This window comes from Ylistrum balloti, unplaced genomic scaffold, assembly GCF_031769215.1.
Source record: "Ylistrum balloti isolate Yb309-2 unplaced genomic scaffold, AGI_CSIRO_Ybal_v1 Utg369798, whole genome shotgun sequence".
In the NCBI taxonomy this organism is placed as follows: domain Eukaryota; kingdom Metazoa; phylum Mollusca; class Bivalvia; order Pectinida; family Pectinidae; genus Ylistrum; species Ylistrum balloti.
This window is the reverse complement of record NW_026781977.1, coordinates 65,757-88,202: the sequence shown is the minus strand read 5'-3', so window position 1 is coordinate 88,202 and position 22,446 is coordinate 65,757. Positions and strand designations below refer to the sequence as shown.

Here is a 22,446-nt window from a genome sequence, read left to right as displayed (position 1 = left end):
CCGTAATGTGTTTATGTATGTTAGTACGGTGTGGTGGGAGGTTAAAAGGTTATTGAACAACGTAGTACCGATGATGTAACTTTCATAGTTAAACATAGTAGTAAATTGCGTATTTACCAAAGCAGATTATATTAACAAATGTTATGTACCGATGTATGTTTTACATGGGTGGCTCCAGATTGTCTGTAAATGAAATTCCAAACTGGGGATAATTATACAGCCTTGGTCACTTTGAGTCATACATCAAATTTGTCAGTCATGTTGGCCTTAGGGTTAAAATATAAAGTCGTTTACCGGGAGGGTAAAATTGAAAATATATGACGCTAAGTATTGAAGACGACATCTCCAAATTACGATACTTAACGCAATCACTTGTATTATTAGACAAGTCAAGGAATTGAAAGATCTGAAACTTTACAGCACATTTTGGTTCGCTGTTCAGAGAAAATCGTTGTACTAGTTGCGCCCCTTTGCTCAAACATACGGCAGCCCTGTGAAAGCGTATCATAATAAACATGATAAATAGGCACAAAAAGTGGTGTTTTAACCAAAAGATCTAAACATTGATTATTTTGCAATTAGTTTAAGGTCATATCTTAAAATGACTGGACTATTGATATTTTCTTGTATTTCGTCACAGGATATCTACAAAAGCTTGGGCATATCTCCATGTCATCCTGATTTCTCAAACGATTTTTATAGTCAATCAGACACTTCGGAGTTTTTTAACATTTCAAAATGCGGAACGAAAACTGTAAAACTTGCAATATTCTAATTACTGATAAATATTACAAAAGTTTTCTGCCAAATAAAGTTTATACTACCAGAAGCTTTGAGCTCTAAATTGTAAAACAAACAACTTTGTTTAAGGTATTGATTGTGCTTTGTGTGGTTTAATATATGTTTGTGAAACAAAAGAATAGTTAAGACAATGAATGGTCAAATTTCAGCAGTAAACCGAGGTGAGAATCAATGTTTGTATCGACATTTCAACCTCCCCGACCATTCTATACTTCCAACGTATAGAACCCACACTGAGCACACTCTGCCGTAGACAATGCGAGGAACACTATGTTAGAGTATTTGGCACTACTGCATCATATGGCTGCAATGACCCGTTTGGACTCTGTAGGAAATTTGTCTAGTCTTGGATGCAATAACACTAACGTTATGGGTTTATTCACTCCTCAAACAAGACGTAATCGTAGCCACAGACAGTGGCATTGTGATAAATCTAGCGGATATATGGCCATGTTTAAAAATCTAATGGATACTTCACAGAAACAACTTGGTGTCCATCATTTTCGATCTACCTTATATTCGCTCTCTCCGTGCTACGAAAGATTCCTTCGGATTAAGCAAATATTGATGATGTGACACAAATCAGGCTCTTTAAACCTGTCCGTACGTACATAAAGAAGTTGATGCCGTAAACATTAGAAATATTTTACACCAGAAATCTGTTCAAGCTAACATTCCTACTTTCAAAGTAGGAACGCCCCTGCAATTTCCCACAGTTACTCCAAGCCCATTGCATCCAAACTTTTCAACTACAAACAAACACTCCAGCAACATGACATTATAACTAATCCTCTGTCAGCTTGTTTTTGTACTACCTCTACTTATAACTATGGCCCAAATGGGCACATAGTAACTGGTGATTTAAGCTTTACTCAAAATGTTAAGCTACGCGAGCTTTTCATGAAGGGTCCTTAATATCTTGAAACCCCGTCCGTTAATTGGAACGCGACTTTCAAGATACTGATGAATTCTGTTGAAAGCTATGCCCGAGAATAGATGCAACGAGGACGAGAGTGCGTTGGATTCACTTTTTGAGTGGGTTAAGTCCATTCGGTCCATCAATCGTAAAATGATTTCCAGCTTGAAATCGAAAATGAAAACAAAACACAGGTCAGCTTTCCTCGATCTTGATGTTAAATACACACTTCAAGAAAGATAAACATGACAGATAGTCCAGTAAGTTTACCATTGTCTGCAAACATTATTATATTTCCTGTATACAAAAAGAACTGAGCTTGCTTGATAACGAAGGAATTCCAACCTATGTATTATGCAATCTTTCAAGAGACGAAACACTGTCTTGTAATGCATCGCTATTACAATCAATTAACATTTACAAACACTCAATGAGGATACGGACCTCCCCCGTTTGTACTGATCCCTAAACTTCACAAGAATCCATTTGATTTTTCCATCTTGTACACCACCATACTAAACGGACGGAACGGCTTAGTTCTCTTAGTATGAAAGCTTTCTTGATTATGTCCATCGTACATATTCACAAGAGCTTGAAATCAAAGATAAAACATACTCTTCTACATCAGCTGATCTCGATCTTTTCCTACAACGAAACCAAAAAGGACAGCTTTCCATATGTACGATGAACGTGATGATTTTAAATTCCCTATGGTAAATTTTCCCTTAGCAATATTCTTGTATCTCCAACCAATGGTATTTACATGTCACAATTGATTCGATATTCAAGGGTCTTTTTCCATTATCACGATTTTCGTTCAAGAAGTCATCAACTGGCTGACAAAATCATAACACAAGGGCTGCAAAGATGCAGTTTAATGAAAATTATGGGGAAGGTTTATGGTCGCAATAGTAATCTCATTGAGAAATATTCTATTTCTTTGTGTGACATGAAACTTGAGGTACTTGATGTTCGTTAGTTTGCTTGTTTGTTCCGTTATTGTATACCTTGTTCTCATTTGAGAACGTGACATTACTTACTTGGATTGACTAAAGTTTACATGGCGGGTGTTCTTCCGGAACATGTGGTCTTATTCCCAGGAGTCTCAGTGTAAATCGTTTGGTCCTATTTTTTTTATGTAGTTTGAGTTTAAATTGTGATTGTTCTGCCATTTCGGTGTTTTCATGATGTTTTCATAAGCGGATAGTAAGGGAATGTGGATAAGGATCTGGTTTTAAATCAGATTGATTTGCACGTTTTGACGACATGACTTGCTGCAAATGAAACTGTCCGTTAAACAATTCGACTTGCGTGAAATCTTGTGAGATTGCAAAGGTCACCAGAACATCATCCCTTATGGGAGTTGTCACATCCTATACGGAGAGTGACGTAGCCACATTTTAGATCTGCATTTTAATCAGATTATAAATTATTTAAAGACGAAAATGCAGGCCACACTCGTTTTTAGTACTCTTCGGTTTGCTCCGATAGAATGGAACGAAGGACACTTATAATTCAGTTGTATTTACACCCACACCCACACTATCTCCATTTCTCACTCTCTCAGTCACTCACTCATTCACTCACTCACTCAAACACGCACATACAGAGAGAGAGAGAGAGAGAGAGAGAGAGAGAGAGAGAGAGAGAGAGAGAGAGAGAGAGAGAGAGAGAGAGAGAGAGAGAGAGAGAGAGAGAGAGAGAGAGAGAGAGAGAGAGAGAGAGAGAGAGAGAGAGAGAGAGAGATGATTTGTCATGTTTAATTGGAGAGTATAAATGCAATACTTATAACAATGTAAGTTCTTAGCCTTTCTCTAACCGAACAGTGTATAAGAGATGAGCTCTGGTTGGTCGAACAATACAAAACCAATGAGTGAATTGGAGAGTATAAATGCGCTCTAACAATACCGAGGGTCAGTAACTCTGGGAGATCAAAAAGGGAGAGAAAAAAGGTGGAGAATCCGGGTATGTTACCTCTCACATGCTAAGCGCTCTACCACTTGAGCTAATTCCCCTTCATGGTAGACAGTTCGCCCTGAGCCTTGTTGTAGCAGTTCCGCCACAGGCACCGGTGCCTGCGCTTGGGCTCAGGAACGTACACGAAAAAGACGTAAACTTATTTGTTGAAGGTAAGAGTGCACACACTGTCTCAGTATACTTTTATGTATAAACGATTAATTAGAAAACCAATGATTTGTCATGTTTAATTGGAGAGTATAAATGCAGATACTTATAACAATGTAAGTTCTTAGACCTTATCTCTAACCGAACAGTGTATAAGAGATGAGCTCTGGTTGGTCGAAACCTCTCTGCTCCCAATTTCTAATCGAGGGACATTTTTCGCGACACGTTGTAAGCCCCGATTGGCTGAGGGAAGCATCTTGACTGAAGCTCAATCCAGAAAAAAAGTGTTAGGATACATCAGAGGTGCTAATAGAGTGTAACGAGGGTCAGTAACTCTGGGAGATCAAAAAGGGAGAGAAAAAAGGTGGAGAATCCGGGTATCGATCCCGGTACCTCTCACATGCTAAGCGAGCGCTCTACCACTTGAGCTAATTCCCCTTCATGGTAGACAATGTTCGTGTCAAGTCCCTGAGCCTTGTTGTAGCAGTTCCGCCACAGGCACCGGTGCCTGCGCTTGGGCTCAGGAACGTACACGAAAAAGACGTAAACTTATTTGTTCTGTTATGAAGGTAAGAGTGCACACACATAGAAACTGATAAAATAAGAACACAAAAGATCAATGCTTAATTCTGAAAAGTTTATAATTTGCCTTAGGTTGAACACTTGCAGACAGAGATGGCGGGGAAAAATTGAAAGACGTCTCTAAATACAGATTTAAAAGCATCCCTATTAACTAAAGTACAAAAGGAAACACGTCATTGTATATGTCATGCAGTAAAAACACGTTTGTATATACAAATGTATTAATCACATGTAGAATTTTTATTCTTGAAAGTATACGATAACTACATATTTACACAGTGTACTGTTTGTTATAATCGCTATACCATACCAGCTGATTATTTATATTGTATCTTCCATTTTCATTTCTGTTATACATGTCCTTGTTATTTTCAAGCACATCCAAATGGCTCGAACGCTGTTTTGAGAGAAAGAGAGAGAGAGAGAGAGAGAGAGAGAGAGAGAGAGAGAGAGAGAGAGAGAGAGAGAGAGAGAGAGAGAGAGAGAGAGAGAGAGAGAGAGAGAGAGAGAGAGAGAGAGAGAGAGAGAGAGAGCGGATGTTTGAACAATACTGAAGCGCCGTTACAACTGTCTCAGTATACTTTTATGTATAAACGATTAATTAGAAAACCAATGATTTGTCATGTTTAATTGGAGAGTATAAATGCAGATACTTATAACAATGTAAGTTCTTAGACCTTATCTCTAACCGAACAGTGTATATGAGATGAGCTCTGGTTGGTCGAAACCTCTCAGCTCCCAATTTCTAATCGAGGGACATTTTTCGCGACACGTTGTAAGCCCCGATTGGCTGAGGGAAGCATCTTGACTGAAGCTCAATCCAGAAAAAAAGTGTTAGGATACATCAGAGGTGCTAATAGAGTGTAACGAGGGTCAGTAACTCTGGGAGATCAAAATGGGAGAGAAAAAAAAGGTGGAGAATCCGGGTATCGATCCCGGTACCTCTCACATGCTAAGCGAGCGCTCTACCACTTGAGCTAATTCCCCTTCATGGTAGACAATGTTCGTATCAAGTCCCTGAGCCTTGTTGTAGCAGTTCCGCCACAGGCACCGGTGCCTGCGCTTGGGCTCAGGAACGTACACGAAAAAGACGTAAACTTATTTGTTCTGTTATGAAGGTAAGAGTGCACACACATAGAAACTGATAAAATAAGAACACAAAAGGTCAATGTTTAATCCTGAAAAGTTGATGATTTGCCTTAGGTGCAAATATTTTTACATTATTAAACACTTGCAGACAGAGATGGCGGGGGAAAATTGAAAGACGTCTCTAAATACAGATTTAATAGCATCCCTATTAACTAGAGTACAAAAGGAAACACGTCATTGTATATGTCCTGCAGTAAAAACACGTTTGTATATACAAATGTATTAATCACATGTAGAATTTTTATTCTTAAAAGTATACGATAACTACATATAAACACAGAGTAATGTGTGTTATAATCGCTATACCATCCCAGCTGATTATTTATATAGTATCTTTCATTTTCATTTCTGTTATACATGAGCGTGTTATTTTTAAGCACATCAAAATGGCTCGAACGCTGTTTTTGGAGAAAGAGAGTGTGAGAGAGAGAGAGAGAGAGAGAGAGAGAGAGAGAGAGAGAGAGAGAGAGAGAGAGAGAGAGAGAGAGAGAGAGAGAGAGAGAGAGAGAGAGAGAGAGAGAGAGAGAGAGAGAGAGAGAGAGAGAGAGAGAGAGAGAGAGAGAGAGAGAGAGAGAGAGAGAGAGAGAGAGAGAGAGAGAGGGGGGGGGGGAGAGAGAGAGAGAGAGAGAGAGAGAGAGAGAGAGAGAGAGAGAGAGAGAGAGAGAGAGAGAGAGAGAGAGAGCATAAAAACGAATGAATAACAGCTATTTCTAGCACTGTTAACTAACGCTCACTGTACTTTCAGATTCTCGCGTTCCCGCCCTAAAGCAATTTCTGTGGGTTATAACTTGTTCCAATGTTTCTGGGAGGAGTTTGATGTTATATTTATATTATTGTTTCCGACCAAGAGCAGGGGTGAGCTGTATTATCAGTGTTATAATGTCCATTATGCATCACCATTACTGTTGCAACTCTAATACAGGACACTGATAGAGTTGATACGTATCGCCCTCGACAGTTACGTTTTTGGTTCATGTGCACGCTGCGTTAAGCCACGTGAAAAGAATGTTGAGCAACATCAACATCGAAATAGAATTTCACAAAGTGCCACCTCTAAATGACATTAATGTGATACAACATTTCTATCACAAGAAAAAAGTGTCTAAACCTTTCAAAATTATGTCCATCTCATTAGTTTTCAAGATTGGATTTCAAAAAGGACTATTAAACCAACCGGTGATAAACAATATTTGCCTGAAAAACATGATATTTTTTCGACTTATTGTTGTTTAGATTTCAGATTGTTGGATTTATTCTGTCTACTGATGACACGGTGGCTTCCATTACCACATAGGCTATACGGCTGCACTTTTGAAATATCGGCATTGATATTAGTTTCACTCAACATGAATGGGACTGTTTTAGCGTTATTCATACACGCGTCGTTGACGACGACCGTAGCAACATATACGCGTCGTTGACGACGACCGCAGCAACATACAGTCGTCGATGACAACGACCGCAGCACTTGCATTCAGTTTCAGTAATTTTCCAAATGTCGTTAAAAATGCACGGAAGGTTGTATGAACACGAGAGATATGCTAGAAATTCAAGTATATATATATAACAAAAAAAAAAAAAAACGGCAAAGATACATAAAATTGCTCTAGACGTACCCACTTCTATAAATAGATGGTAACGGAGGCGAATTAGAAGGACCCTCGTGTAGAAAGTCACATAGTTAAGCACATTATACCTGTACAGGTTCACGCGAATTTGATATCAATATGACGAAAATTACATTTGAGATGTGAAATTGCGTCTCCAGTCAACCTGTTCATCAAAATTACCGTATCGTAAACATCGTGACGTCATCGATTTAGCAATTTGTTACAATCTATAATTTGTAGGGAAACATCAACTGGTTACAGAGAGAACACTAATGTACGTGGGTTCGTGGGTTTTTTTTTATTGGGATGTGTTGTAAAAATTAAAGATTTCAGATTTCAGATTTTATTGGTACTCTCAGACATACAAAGTATGTTACAAGAGGTCAGGTTACAACAAAAACATTCATGGCATGGCGGTACACAGTTACATACATAATGATATTTTAGCTACGTAGATTCAATAGATTATCAAGCTTTTCTAGAAATTTACTGAGATTTGATAAAACTTTAACATTACATACAGAAAAAGTCCATGCATTTTTGTAATAATAGGATAAGTAGAATAGTAATGTGGAATAAATTGATCTCTTATTCTCTTCACTGATTCATGATCGCATCTAAAAAGATAGTGGTATTCATCGCCAATTTCATTTGAGCAAAGATTACAAACTCTGTTCTCCTTCGGTATTCCGATCCATCTTCCTGTTTCTATAGGTAAACGCATATTTGAAGTTCTAAATTTAACGATAATTTGTCTTTCTCTAGGTTTAAGTCTCAAAAGATATTTTTCTAATTCAAAATTACTTTTCAATATACAATAGGTATTTCCTCGAGAGGAATTAATTTCTTCACTGAACCATTTTTGTATGAACTGGTCATGTAGTCTTTGCTTAATGAGAAGTTTTAAATAATTTCTATTAAATGTACATGTTTTCTGGAAGTCCCAGATAAAGTTTAAACCAGTTTCTATAAAAATATTTTGAACATTTTTCAACCACTTGAAATCCATATTGCCATTAATATGTAGATTGTACATTAAGTTATACATGATACTTGACAAGTTATTACAGGTAATTAATTTATACCAAAACATAATAACTCTGCTTTTAGCTTCAATAAGTAAAGGGAATCTCCCCAATTCACCATAAATCATAAAATTTGGTGTACTTCTTCTAATACCTAAAATACGTTTGCAGAATTGTAAATGAAGTTTTTCAAAACCCCAAACTTCTACTGAATACAAAAGTATAGGCAACACAAGTGAGTCAAAAATCTTCAACTGAAGGTCTACTGGAAGCTGAATATTTCTTATTTTCTTATAAACAGCAAACATTGCTTTTTTAGACTGTTCCATTAATTTACATTTTAGCTTTAAAGTAACTTCCGTTGTAATTAATTAAAACACCCAAATAAGGAAATCTATCAAGAATTTCAATTTCTTCATTACACAATGTAAAGTGGAAGGCTGTACGACCTTTTCTCTTTGCAAATATAACAATTTTGGTTTTGTTAGTATTAACATTAAGCTTCCAGGTATTACAATATACTTCAAAAGTATTAAGAGCAGATTGAAGTCCTTCCGCTGTTTCAGATATAATAATAGTGTCGTCTGCATACAGAAGAATAAACAATTTTAAATACAAAAAACGCACCAATCGTAATACGACATTCGAAAAACGCACAAATCGTAGTACAACATTCGAAAACGCACAAATCGTAGTACAACATTCGAAAACGCACAAATCGTAGTACAACATTCGAAAACGCACCAATCGTACTACAACATTCGAAAATACACCAAGCGTACTACAACATTCGAAAACGCACAAATCGTAGTACAACATTCGAAAATACACCAATCGTAGTACAACATTCGAAAACGCACAAATCGTAGTACAACATTCGAAAACGCACAAATCGTAGTACAACATTCGAAAACGCACCAATCGTAGTACAACATTCGAAAACGCACCAATCGTACTACAACATTCGAAAATACACCAAGCGTACTACAACATTCGAAAACGCACAAATCGTAGTACAACATTCGAAAACGCACCAATCGTAGTACAACATTCGAAAACGCACCAATCGTAGTACGACATTCGAAAACGCACCAATCGTTGTACGACATTTGAAATTCAATTCACATGATTTGAATGAGCATCTGACTTGAATTCCTCCTCCTACAACAACAACAACAACAACAACAACAACAACAACAACAACAACAACAACAACAACAACAACAACAACAACAACAACAACAACAACAACAACAACAGCAGCAGCAGCATCAACATTAACAACTCAAATAACAACTGCAACAGCAACAACGACAACAACAACAACAACAACAACGATAATTCGAAAACAATAAGGAAAATTGCGAAGAAGTACGACTGGATAATACAGCAGAGGAAAACAACAAAGACCAACAAGCAAACTGTGGGATTTTGATATTCTTGTGTAATGCTTTCCTCAATCACCAAAGCGATGCCTACGTATTTACACACATTCGACGGATAGATACGAACATGCCGCTATACCTTCAAACAGACTGAGTTAATTTAGCGGACCAAGTATTTTTATCGTCAGCAGCAAATAAAACAGAAACCACTACACAAATAACGGAGAGGTGGAACATTTAACAGGACGCTGAGCACGAGTAGTTACATCATTAAGCAAAAGTATTTCATACTTGAAATTAGTTTATATGTGCAGCAATTGGCCATCAGATGACAACGATTATATCTGTAATGTTGAAAATGAAAGAAAATCAATACATACATAAAGTGCACGTTGTACATGAATCTGTCCAGTAACAAACGGGAATTGTTCCAATATTGAAATTAAAGACCTAACTGACTGTACTAGATTATCCTATGTAATCTGTTTGAGTAAATGCGTGCGTAGGCATCGGCGCAACATTCCTCGATAATAGAAATTTCTAGTTTGTAGGCGCTATAGCAAGGACCCTTTTACAGGCGCCAATATCAGAGTTAAAGTCACCTCGCATACATATGAAGAGTGTTCTAAAGTGGCCAAAAATCAACTAGGATAAGAAATATACACCAGCCATATTTACAACCCTCCTTGTGGCCAAAAATCAACTAGGATAAGAAATATACACCAGCCATGTTTACAACCCTCCTTTGAGCAACGCCCCTTTGTTGAAAATTCTTATCATTGTTACACAACCGTCTGTATTCTATCAGCGGAAGGCGACTAATCATGGTTGCAGTAAATATGTATTTTTCTTTAAAATACATTATTACAATATTAGATAATACAACAAGAAATTCTAACTGAAATGATAATTACGAGCAATTCTGGAAGTCACCCCAACCTCCACCCCCTCTAATTTCCTCGGCGACCATCCTGGAGGTTCGATCCGCGAAGGAGAATTCATGTGCACCACTAGACATTATACCAATCATGTAGGCAAAGTTTTATGGGAATCCACATGCTTGTTTCTGAAAATTCCTTGTTGCCATTACTTTACTAGATGTCTCACTATCATAAACTGACTGTGTATACCTATTATTACTCTTTTTAGAGAACTTACAGATACTATGCCTGTTGTTCAATCCCTTTTCGCCATGTTATGTGGAAATAAACGATGTGAACATGAGAATGTAAAAGCTATAGTTTCTGTCCCTTGGTAGTCCAAACCTTTTAGAAATGACACCGGTACTCTAATATCCTTGCTTGACTCCAAGTGGTAATTTGGATACTCGAGAACTCATACTTCCATCATTCTCATATCATAAAAATATCAGATGGAGAGATTTCATACCACCGTAACTGATATCTGCTTTAATCTTATAAATGTCATACCGCCTTTATGATATTTCCAGTCAGTTATTTAGGTCCATTACGTTCGTCATGCTGTGACCTTATGTTTGAGAGGGCATTCCAAAGAAAAGTAGGTCGAGATCTAAATCACTTTTTTTCTGTAGCTAGTTTTCTGTCGAATTTTAATCCGATTATAAGCAGATTTGTTTAAGTAATTTGGTTGTAATGCACTTCTCATTGATAAAGCGTCAATGATTGACGCGTGCAGTAATGTAAATATTCAGTACAGCAACTAGCAAGGCTTCACAGCGGATGCTCATTCTATTGGAGTAATTGCTGTTGAGGCGTAGTAAAACTTAACAACAGATCGAATCGCTTAAGGTTTGTATACGAATCACTTTTAAAGCCGTGAAAATGGTTTCCTCTCGCGTTTATCCTGAAATTCTGTTTCTTTTATTGCCATTTTTTTTATTCTTCTCTTTGAAGCGAGAAAAGGGCTACAATTCTATATCACGCACCTTATATGGCTTTCGGGAAGAAACTGTACAAACACTACCAAAGATATCATTAACTGCTGGATAACTGTATCAAACGAATCAGCTTTTAATAGGAATTGATATTGATTGGGATTTACAGATGAAATGATACATGCAGACGTTTTAATATACAATCAGACGAATGATGATATGTTTACCGCTAAACATCACCGAGATATCATATCGACAATGTATAACAGCTTCCCCCAAAGGTGAAGAATGGAATGATAATAATAATATATCTGGAGAGAGGCTCATAATCTGCAGGATACAGTCGCCAAAAAAGAAGAATCGATAATTAAACCGGTGTTTCGATCAATGAAATCACGGAGAAAAATATTTAAGGTTCTTATCGGTGTTAACGACAGCGTGATCGCATGCATCTCCAATTTTATAGCTTTGAGTTGGTGTAATAGTTTAAATTGGATCCCATTAAATACAATTTTGGCCCATATCGTCGAGTCTTAATTTCAAACATGGTATTAACATTGTTACAATATTGCCAACGCTGACGTTTCCAAACATTTATTGGTATTGGTAAAAAGTTAACACCCTGTCTTCCTGTAACAACTAGTTTCTTCTATATGTCTTCCTGTTTGCTGTCCGGCTTTGTAGCTTTCCCTTTCATACAACTCCAGAAGCACTCTTAGATAAAGCGTAAAACTATCATTCCATAAACAACGACAGGTAATACATTGTAGCCGGAAATCAGACAGTGGCTTCACAAACAAAGTCAACAAATCACAAAAAGAAAAGAAAAATTAAATACAGCACATATGATCATTCGCATTTTTTCATCAACAAAATAGTTGCAAGGCCTCCAACGTGGTTGTAGGGGTACAATCATTGTCTGGCTGTACCAAGGTAAAGACGGTCACTGTTAGTTTGGTTTACATTGTTTAACGTCCTATCATCAGCTAACATCATTTAAGGTCAGATTCCCGGTATGGCCTTGTGAGTGTGTGTATCGAATGTGATGTGTAGGAGGTTTCGAAACACTACCATGACATTGCCACCATTTACACTACCATGATAGTGGCACCATTTACACTACCATGATATTGCCACCATTTACATAACAACGACAGTGCCACCATTAACACTATCATGATAGTGCAACCATTAACACTACCATGATATTGGCACCATTTATACTACCATTAGAGTGCCACCATTTACTTAACAACGATATTGGCACCATTTATACTACCATTAGAGTGCCAACATGTACTTAACAACGATAGTGCCACCATTTACATAGCAACGACAGTGCCATCATTAACACTACCATGATAGTGCAACCATTAACACTACCCTGATATTGGCACCATTTATACTACCATTAGAGTGTCACCATTTACTTAACAACGATAGTGCCACCATTTGCATAACAACGATAGTGCCACCATTTACACTACCATGATAGTGCCACCATTTACACTGCCATGATAGTGCCACCATTTACACTACCATTATATGCCATCATTTACATCACCATGACAGTGCCACCATTTACATCACCATGATAGTGCCACCATTTCCACTTCCATGACAGTGCCACCATTTACATCACCATGATAGTGCCACCATTTACATCATCATGATAGTGCCACCATTTACACTTCCATGACAGTGCCACCATTTACATCACCATGATAGTGCCAACATTTACATCACCATGATAGTGCCACCATTTACCTAACCATGATAGTGCCACCATTTTCACTACCATGATGCCGATAAAGCGACTAGAAAAACACTACCATTTCACAGGTGTGTGTGATGTTCCCGCCAGGGGATCAAACCCAAAATCTTCTTCATATTGGTTAACGTTTAAATTACCATGGAAGATATTGATGGTCATTTATTACCACATAAACATGCTTTTACAGTTGTAGTAAATGCAACGTACCAAAAACATACATCGTGCACTCATCGTCCGTATCGTGTCGATCTGTGATTGTAAAGGTCTGCTATTATTTGACAGTTATACCAAAACAACCGGACCCTGTGTTAATAAGTCTTACTAGTGTCGAGTTTCACTCCTCAGAAAGTGTCGATTGGTGTATTTAAATCAATAAAAATAGCCTGTGTACGGGTGACAGGTCCGGACCAGCCGTCTCCCGTGTGACAAACGTCCGTACTTGATAGATCTACAAGTGTCTGACCTATAAATATATGGTTTGATTAGAACATATACGTAGCCGTTCCCGAATAATTCTAGAAAATAAATCAACCTTATCCCATGCTTATGATCATTTCTAAATTTATATGAACCGCGATAGAATCGCATTTGCACAGAGGTGTTGATAGCATATGTCGTGTAGTTTTCTTACCGTGTACACATCATGTACATCGTGCAGAAACTTTAAAGGAAGTGAAATTTCCTTAGAATCAACATGCCTTGATATTGTGAAGTCGTTCTGAGTTTACTGAAATCTAAGAAATTTGTTACCATGACAGTGTCATTCGTTTTTAAACATGCGTTCATACATAGTGTTTTCATTAGAATGCCTAGTTTTGACTGAGAGTTGACAAATCCTTTCAGAATTGGTAACAAGTTTTTTATAGGCGTGTAAATACACATTGGTACATGTTATGGTGAATTTAGCATTATAAGTTATCAGCTATTCTTTATATCTGCATCATAACTTCATTTTTCATGCTACAGAAAAAAATCCCAAAAATCACTGTTTCCTGTTACAAAATATAAGGGAAACATTTAAGAGAAGAAAAGGGCTGTGGAAGAAGAAAAATGACCATTTAGATTCCAAATTCGTTGCCTCGTACAATCATGCATTTTGGCAGCAGGCACAATTCAGACGCCCCACCTACAGTCATCGGTTACTGTAATATCCTGCTTTGGACAAATGTTTTGAGACAAGGCAACGACTGCTTAATCCAGCGCATGAATTAAAGGGGGAAAGCTGAATTCCTGATCGAGTTAGGACATATGGTATTTTGAAGAGTAGTAAATGACCAATTGGCGTTAATTCTGCTCAAAGACATGGCGGAGAAAAATTGTTTACCATTATGCTAGTCCTCAAAGGACCATATCTTTTCTGAAGACAAATATTCAAACAACAAATCCATCTTACCAGATTATATTGTATACATGTACATAATCAACCACTTTCACATTTCCTGTTGGGGACGACGAATTTTAAAACGAAAGTAAACTTTGAGATGCATTGTTTTGTACTGCTATGTATTATCCAATTCTTCGTGTAACATGTTGTAGGGAGTGATAGATTATTTGTTTTGTGTGGTGAGTTTTTATTGTATGTGTATCAGTCTGTAGTATTATCATTTTTTCTACGTTCATAATGTTTCCACATTCTGGTGGAAATGTTATCATTTAATCCAAAATTTGATGTCTTCCAAAATAACCAGTTCAGCTTAACAACCGCCGTGGTCTGGAGGAAGTTTGTAATAATGTGAGTAGAATAACTGTATGAATAATCAGTTACACTCACAGACCGTAGATTGTTATTATCATCAGTAGCTACATAAGGAGGAACTTTCTACGTGCGCGAAGAAAGTACATCCTTTCCCGCGAGGCTGCGATATTTACGTATCAGCCGACACACGGTAATGCTGTAAGTAATCATTTAAGTATAAAATAGTATTATTTGGTTTAGTTTGTTGCATTTAAATAACACCTCTGTTCCAAGTTGTCTGTGCATCAAATTGGTTCCTACTTTTGGCGCGACAAACGTCACGCAATGTTCTGCCAAATCATGGTATGGAAACATCCGGTGTTGGTTAAAATCGTGCAGAAGTCGTATGATTTAAGTGGAAAATAATTAGTGTGAGGAAGGGGCTACACAAAACGAATTACATCTTCCAAGAACACACCCCTCGACATTTGCAATTACCCTGCATACATAGGGAAACCTTCCTTAAATGACGAAGGTTTTGTTAAACAATATAAAACGAAAGCAAACTGTATTTAACAACATATAGTGTTTTCAACCCCTTTCCATCCTCTTATAACACACACACACACACACACAGAGAGAGAGAGAGAGAGAGAGAGAGAGAGAGAGAGAGAGAGAGAGAGAGAGAGAGAGAGAGAGAGAGAGAGAGAGAGAGAGAGAGAGAGAGAGAGAGAGAGAGAGAGAGAGAGAGAGAGAGAGAGAGAGAGAGAGAGAGAGAGAGAGAGAGAGAGAGAGAGAGAGAGAGAGAGAGAGAGAGAGAGAGAGAGAGAGAGAGAGAGAGAGAGAGAGAGAGAGAGAGAGAGAGAGAGGGAGGGAGGGAGACAGACAGACAGAGAATATAACTCTTAATAACGAGATAAGTAATTCATAATAACGAGATAACTTATTTAATGATTCGTTGTAACGAGATCTCTTCACTTGTAGTAACGAGATCATGTTTATTTTTCGTATGGTACTATTGGGCTTTCGGAAAATTAAGACTCATGCCTTTTTACCAAGATTTACATAGCAAGTGTTGTCGATAAAGCAAAAGGCTCGGCCGGGCCACCTAGTATATTCTCTTTTTACTTTTTCAGAAGTGTACATTTTGCTTGTGTAAATAGTTTGGGTTTGAATTACGATTGTGTGGAAATGTAGGTATTTTGAAGCTAATTAAATTCTCATTAAGCTATTTCGAAATTTAAGGACGGCCTCCGCATGATGTGGAGTGTCGACTTCAAAGTCGTACCATGCTTATGCATAATGACGAAGGCAACCGGCAGGACACACACCCAGTCACAATATTCTACTTTATCTCAGCTAGACGTCAATCGTAAGTTGTGTAGAACTTTTGTGGTATTTCTTAAGTATGCTCGGTTATTCTGTTATTGTTGAGTGTATCATTTTGAAACTTGAAAGAATTTGTGCGGATATCTAGACCAAGGTATTGCATAAAAATAAATTCAAACTATTTATCCTGTAAACGTAGCCATGCCGCTCTATTCCGTTGAGACACTGCCCCAATATTTTTTGCCTGCGACCGAAGCCTGAAAAAGGACAGTCACGACTAGATATGACAATCAGAACTCTTAGATGTAACCAGTGTGGAATAGTTGTTAGTTTGCTTCAGCATGACCACCGGCGGTCGCTGATGTTAAAAAACACCTTCAGCCAGACAAAGCCCTTCATAGTGAATTGGATAGAGATCTTGTTAACAAGATCTTTGAGTATGACTGACAAACCGAGTTGAATAGCTGTTGCGCTTTTAGCAGTTGTTATTGTTATTTTCTTCTAAGCAAACAAAATGTCAATTGGACAAAACAGGAATGAATGGAAAAGATGAAAAGGAACAACATTAATTAAACGAAAATGTTAACGAAAAGCTGACAATATGAAGCTGTCATTCTTATGTTCGATAGAAAGTCAAAACAAAAAGCGGGCATGTGTTTGAGGAGGGTATTCGGAAATCAGCGATATCTCCTTCATAGCAACTCTGTATACGGTCCATGCTATTCTCTACCTTGAAATCCTTATTGAGCCTTTGTTCTGGTACAGGCCTTTAGGCACTAGCCTAACTAGCCCCCCCCCCCCCTAACTAGCCCCCCCCCCCCCCCCCCCCCCCAATCAATTTTAGGCAACTGTCGACAAACTTGTCTTGATATCAATGTCAATGATCGGATGTTTTTTGGGAAATTTATTTACTTTTTTCTTTTTGAAATGTGAAGTACAAACTCATGAAATACATATGATACTTTGCCAAATAGTATATATAATGGTTCAGATAGGATGAGACCATCAAACAAACACAATAACCTTAGTCTATATGGATTTAGTGTGTTCTCGAAGCAGTAAGTTCTGCTGCCAATAAGCGTTGATTGCCTTCCATAGGACAAATATCTGGGACCTAACTCCTCGTCTATGCCTTTATTGATTGTGGAACAATTTTATAGGCAAATCTCAGATTAGAAATAATGGATTTACTGTCTTAGTGTTCGATGAATTACGTCCGAGACATGGTACATTTGTTATCCATGCCTCTATAGATAGTATGGAACGAAATTTCGATTTCCTCCCTTCGTACAGAACCACGTCTTCTTTTAATGTTAAGAGAAAATTTAAAACTTTATCCTCAGTTGCCAACAACTTTCGCCTTTTCCATTAAAAATAAACCTGCTGATTCGGATTTAGATATAACAAAATTTCATGTTTTGAACATAGAAGTTCTTGTGTATTCCGTTTAATACCGAGTTTAAATTATCTGCTTTCTGTATTATTTTTACTCTGAATTCTATGAAAAAATATAATGATCTTGACATGTATCTGACTATTTGAAATCGACATTTTGCTTTTGTAAAGTGTAAATAATAAATGTGCAGGAATATTTTTTCACCGCTGATATCTATCAATTGACTAAATATTATACAAAGAACGCAAATTTAGTCAGCTGTATCATACTTCTATGACTTGTAAGCAATTGTAATGGTCAAGAAAATTAGTCGATATAAATGCCAAAAACCAAAGTGCAGTAACCCCCACAATGCAATAATTGTCGCAGTTTTCAATAATGATATATAACAGAAGAACGTGAAGTAGGTGTTTTTAATCCGAACAGAACCAATATTAGGATGATTTCAAAAGTAAGTACAGGTTAAAAACTTATCAATCTGCATCTGTGACATCGAATAAAGAAAATATGGTCGTTCAATATAGCAACGTATTTAAGCAAGTTCGGGGATGTAATTCCTTTCTCTGATCAGCTGTTTATTTCATTTCAAAATGACGTATTGTTGGTGTTTAGTTGAGTGTTAGCTTTGGCGGGGAAAAAATTTGGTTCTGTCCAGTGCCTACGTCAAGACATAGTTTTCTTGTGTGAGCCTTCTTACTACACCCTGCTTAACACATAACATTGATTTTGTATAACGACTGGTTTGATCTTTATAAATGAAATGTTGCCAGGTGGGATGTTTGACAGGAAGCTTTGGGCAGCGTGTGTAGCTCAGTGTGGTAGCTCCACAAAGTCGCGATCGGTTTCTCACTATCACAGAGAGGCATATATGAATATATTGAGAACAATCTTCATACATATATATACATATATAATCAACCCGAATCAAATCTGACAAAACCTGTTAAGCACAAATATTTTGTTAATGCGAAATAATCTACAGGTTTAATGTGACCTCAATAACATTGGAGCTAGATTAATGTTGGCAACGTGACGTTCTACCCTTCGTATACTACTGACGATTCGCTAAAACACATTAGAACCAACTCGCCTACAGCTGAATGACAAGCAGACGGCAGTAAGTTCCGATTGAACTAATCGATTAGTCTCGGGTAATGGCGACGGGGTCCTTAACCTTCCAAGTACGCAGGCGACCACCTTTTAGGTCGAAATTATGTAGAGCCAAACGAGGTGAAAGACGTTTAATTTCAAAAGTATTGGACGATGTTGATCTTCAGCCGATACAAGTGGTTTTTGTAGTCCGCCAATAATATATTTCTTTTCGTTAAATTGATCTCAGAAGTTATACGCTTTGGCAGTAAATGTAGATAGATCACTTTAGTTGTAACAATGGTATCAGACAACGTCTCATGTTTTAGTACTTATGGTAATCTACACAGCTAAAATGAAATTTTATAAAAGTTTGAAATGCCAAATGATTTATACAAGGGAAAACCTTCCATACGTCATCAGACGAGTAACTTTACAGGTCGCTTCAGCTTCAGTTTGAAACCAGTGTTGTCTATCGAATTTTCGACTTTCTTAAAGCTGTCGGCTAATTTACACGAAGTTGTTTGACCTTGGTTCGAGAAGTTCGAATCCATCACGGTTCTTTTGCATTTTTTCCATATTACAAATACGTCGCAATGATGATGTATTACAGCTACATTTAAACGTATCTAAGCAAGGAATAAACAAATTCAAAACATTCAATAATAGGTTGCCGAACATAGATCACATCGTTATAAACACGAAGACGCCAATTACGGTAATAATGATAAACTAGAGACGTAGCATTCTTAATTAGTATAATTAGTTTAGAAACATTAAGCATGAGGTACTGACTGAGAATGATTTTCTGGTAATCTGTTGCTAATAACAGTTATAGCAATATAAGGACGCCCTTACTATGTCTGCGAGGCGAGTGTATACGCACAGTCATATAATTTATTAATTGTCTGCTTTCGTTATTAGGGTCAATAGAACCCGAACAAATAATCATGAAAGGAACAACACCAAACACGCAAAACTGTTTTAAAGATGATATAATTGCACGCATTCTCACTTAGACATTACATTAGTTAGTTCAAATAAAAATGGGTATGAATCTTATATCTTATAGAGCAAACCTTTCGTATGTAAATGGATTCAAATAGACGTTGCAGACTAGTTGTATTCTTATCAAATACTACTTTGAATCATATATGGTTTAAAACGGATCAAGATTTACCTTTATCAGAACATAAAAGGATAAGGATATCTTCGTTTATACAATTGTTGATAAAAATGAATAAATAGGAAAAACTTAGATGTCAGAATGATCATAATCTCATAACTCAAATTCAAGGTTAGAATATAAACAAAAGAAAGTTTTACACTGATGCTTGTGAAAAAAATACGATGAGAATAAGTAATACCAGGTGTTCCGAAACAGCAAGCGTCTTCTGCTTCATTGCCGACACATGCCATATTAGCCTTGGACAATCCAAGCAAGTAATGACACGTTCTCAAATGAAAACAAGGTATGCAACAATGGAACCAACAGGCAAAATAATGAACAAAATAACAAACACATCCAGCTTATTATAGCACAAATAGAACATATATCAATAAAGTCGTTGGGACGACCATAACACTTCTCAACAATTTCTATCAATTTTCATGTTTTGAAACTGGGACGAATTTGTCCGTCAGTTGATGACGATTTTATGCAGGAAAAACGTTTAACATGTAAATACCTTAGATTGGGGATGCAGGGATGTTGCTATAAAGATATGGAACATCCAAAGCAGGGGAATTGAAACCATCACATTAACATACAGTTTGGTGAAAAGCTGCTCATGCTGGTTTAGTTGTTGGAAAAGCATGGGATTACTTAATTTTGAGTTATGTCAATTCGTGAGTCGTATTGATTCACAGACACAGATTGTAAAGAATGTACTAACACATCATTACATCTAAAATAGTAAATATATCGAAGACTATTTTCTAATTTACTTAAGAGTGATAACGTGGTTGTTAGGGGAATAATATCTCACATGAGACAGGGAAAGACAGCGATAAAGGGGATTACGTCACCAGTTTATGTTGGTATCCGTGATTACGTCATCAATTTTGACGTGTACTGCACGGGACATTGATGATACTGACACGGAAAGATTTCACAACTTACAGTTTGTTACTGTTTTTAATAATGGGCAGCGCTCTGCTTTCTATTAACTCTCTTCATCAATACACGATAAACGGAATGGTTACACTCCTTCTGCAGAGTAAAACGCTCGTTCTAACAATTAAGAATCGTCAGCCATTCAGTTATCCTGTATTTCAGGGAAAGTGGTGTGAAATATCACATACCATATCACGTGTATCGGTCCCGAATCCCACTGAGTTTTTTTTTTATCACACTGCAATCTTGTATTTAATAGATTTTTGTCTCATATTTTATGCTCTGTGATCGACTTGTTTTAACTTTTAACTTTGCTCGCTAGATATTGTAGATGCTTAGTTTAAACAGGAACATTTTCTTATCAATAACTAAGCGCGAGAAAGGTCGAGTGAAGGACAAGATAAAGGTACCGGATAACCTAAGTAAAATAAAAAACAAATGTGACTAGAGCCTCTCAAAACATGCTATGTTATTGCATGGAACCATACTCACATCTTGACAGCTTGTATATCTTTCATTTAGATTAACTAATAATCGTAACCTGATCCAATGCAGACATGGTCCCTCTCATGAGCCGCCAATTGTAGTCGTGAAAGTCGTAATAAGTATTTATGTCATTGTTGGCCGTATGTAAACGTTCAAATGACGTCAATTGCACTTCTAAATACAAATGTCGAACTAAATAAAGCCGAGATATTAAACCGAGTCATTACAGCCTTTCGTTCTTCCAGGAGTCGTCATTGAGGCAAAAGATATAGGACACGATTTACTCGGCAACTCTAACACCAAATGGATTCGTTTAAAAATTCCTTAGTAGAGCTTCAGATTCATGCCAATTTCTGCAAAACATTGCTGGGCGATGCTGCGGTCATATGTTTGTATCATTCCTTTTACGGCAGCAGATTCATGCAATAAAAAAATTGTCAACTGGAGCAGGTGATGCTCTGATGTCAAGATCTAATATCAACGGCGGATGAAACGCGATAAGAGTTGGGATGTTTGAAGGGTATGTAGACTGTCAATTTCGCCCGGTGCCCAGCAAGTAGTCTACACAACCCGATCTGTCTGTCAGGATTACTCAGCTTGACCAAATCACTGCTTGAAATATCTTTTCCAATTAAAACCTTTTATATTTCTTTTCGCTGTAACAAGTCCGTCATGATGCTTTAATAAAGTATTCCTTGTAATGTATAATGGGGATATTTTAACATCATGAAAAGAATGTCAAATTTAATACACATTACAAACTTATCTTGCATTCGGTAGGCTTCGAAGGAATAGACCTAGGTGTCAATTTTGCTGACCTAAAATATAGTGACACTCTAGTTAACTTAACGTATAGCAAACACCTGATCTGGAAGAATGTAGTGCTCGTCCACTCAGCTAGCTTCTAAGGTCTTGTCAAATAACTGACATGTTCTTAGGTCTGGTTAGAAAAGCGTTCTGACGGGCTGTAATTACGTCTCCATGATCGTAACGACATACTATCATAATATCGAGACAAATATCCAGAGTCATTATCATGTCTCCGTCACTGATCTTACCCCTGTTTCACAATATACCAGACACTCATTAAGCATAAAAACACAAATATGAGGTGGTCGGTCGCCTGGTCTACCA

The 22,446-nt window shown here is 37.2% G+C and overlaps 1 protein-coding gene and 2 non-coding genes across 3 annotated transcripts in view; 1 reads left to right on the top strand and 2 right to left on the bottom strand.

The window, feature by feature from the left end:
- Positions 1–22,446, top strand: part of LOC132544424 (uncharacterized) — a gene marked incomplete at its 3' end in the record, with an annotated part of 137,490 nt that overhangs the window by 52,377 nt on the left and 62,667 nt on the right. The window lies entirely within an intron of this gene.
- Positions 4,207–4,279, bottom strand: Trnaa-agc (transfer RNA alanine (anticodon AGC)). Its single transcript has one exon. It is a non-coding gene; the product is annotated as a tRNA-Ala (tRNA).
- On the bottom strand, positions 5,338–5,410 carry Trnaa-agc (transfer RNA alanine (anticodon AGC)). Its single transcript has one exon. It is a non-coding gene; the product is annotated as a tRNA-Ala (tRNA).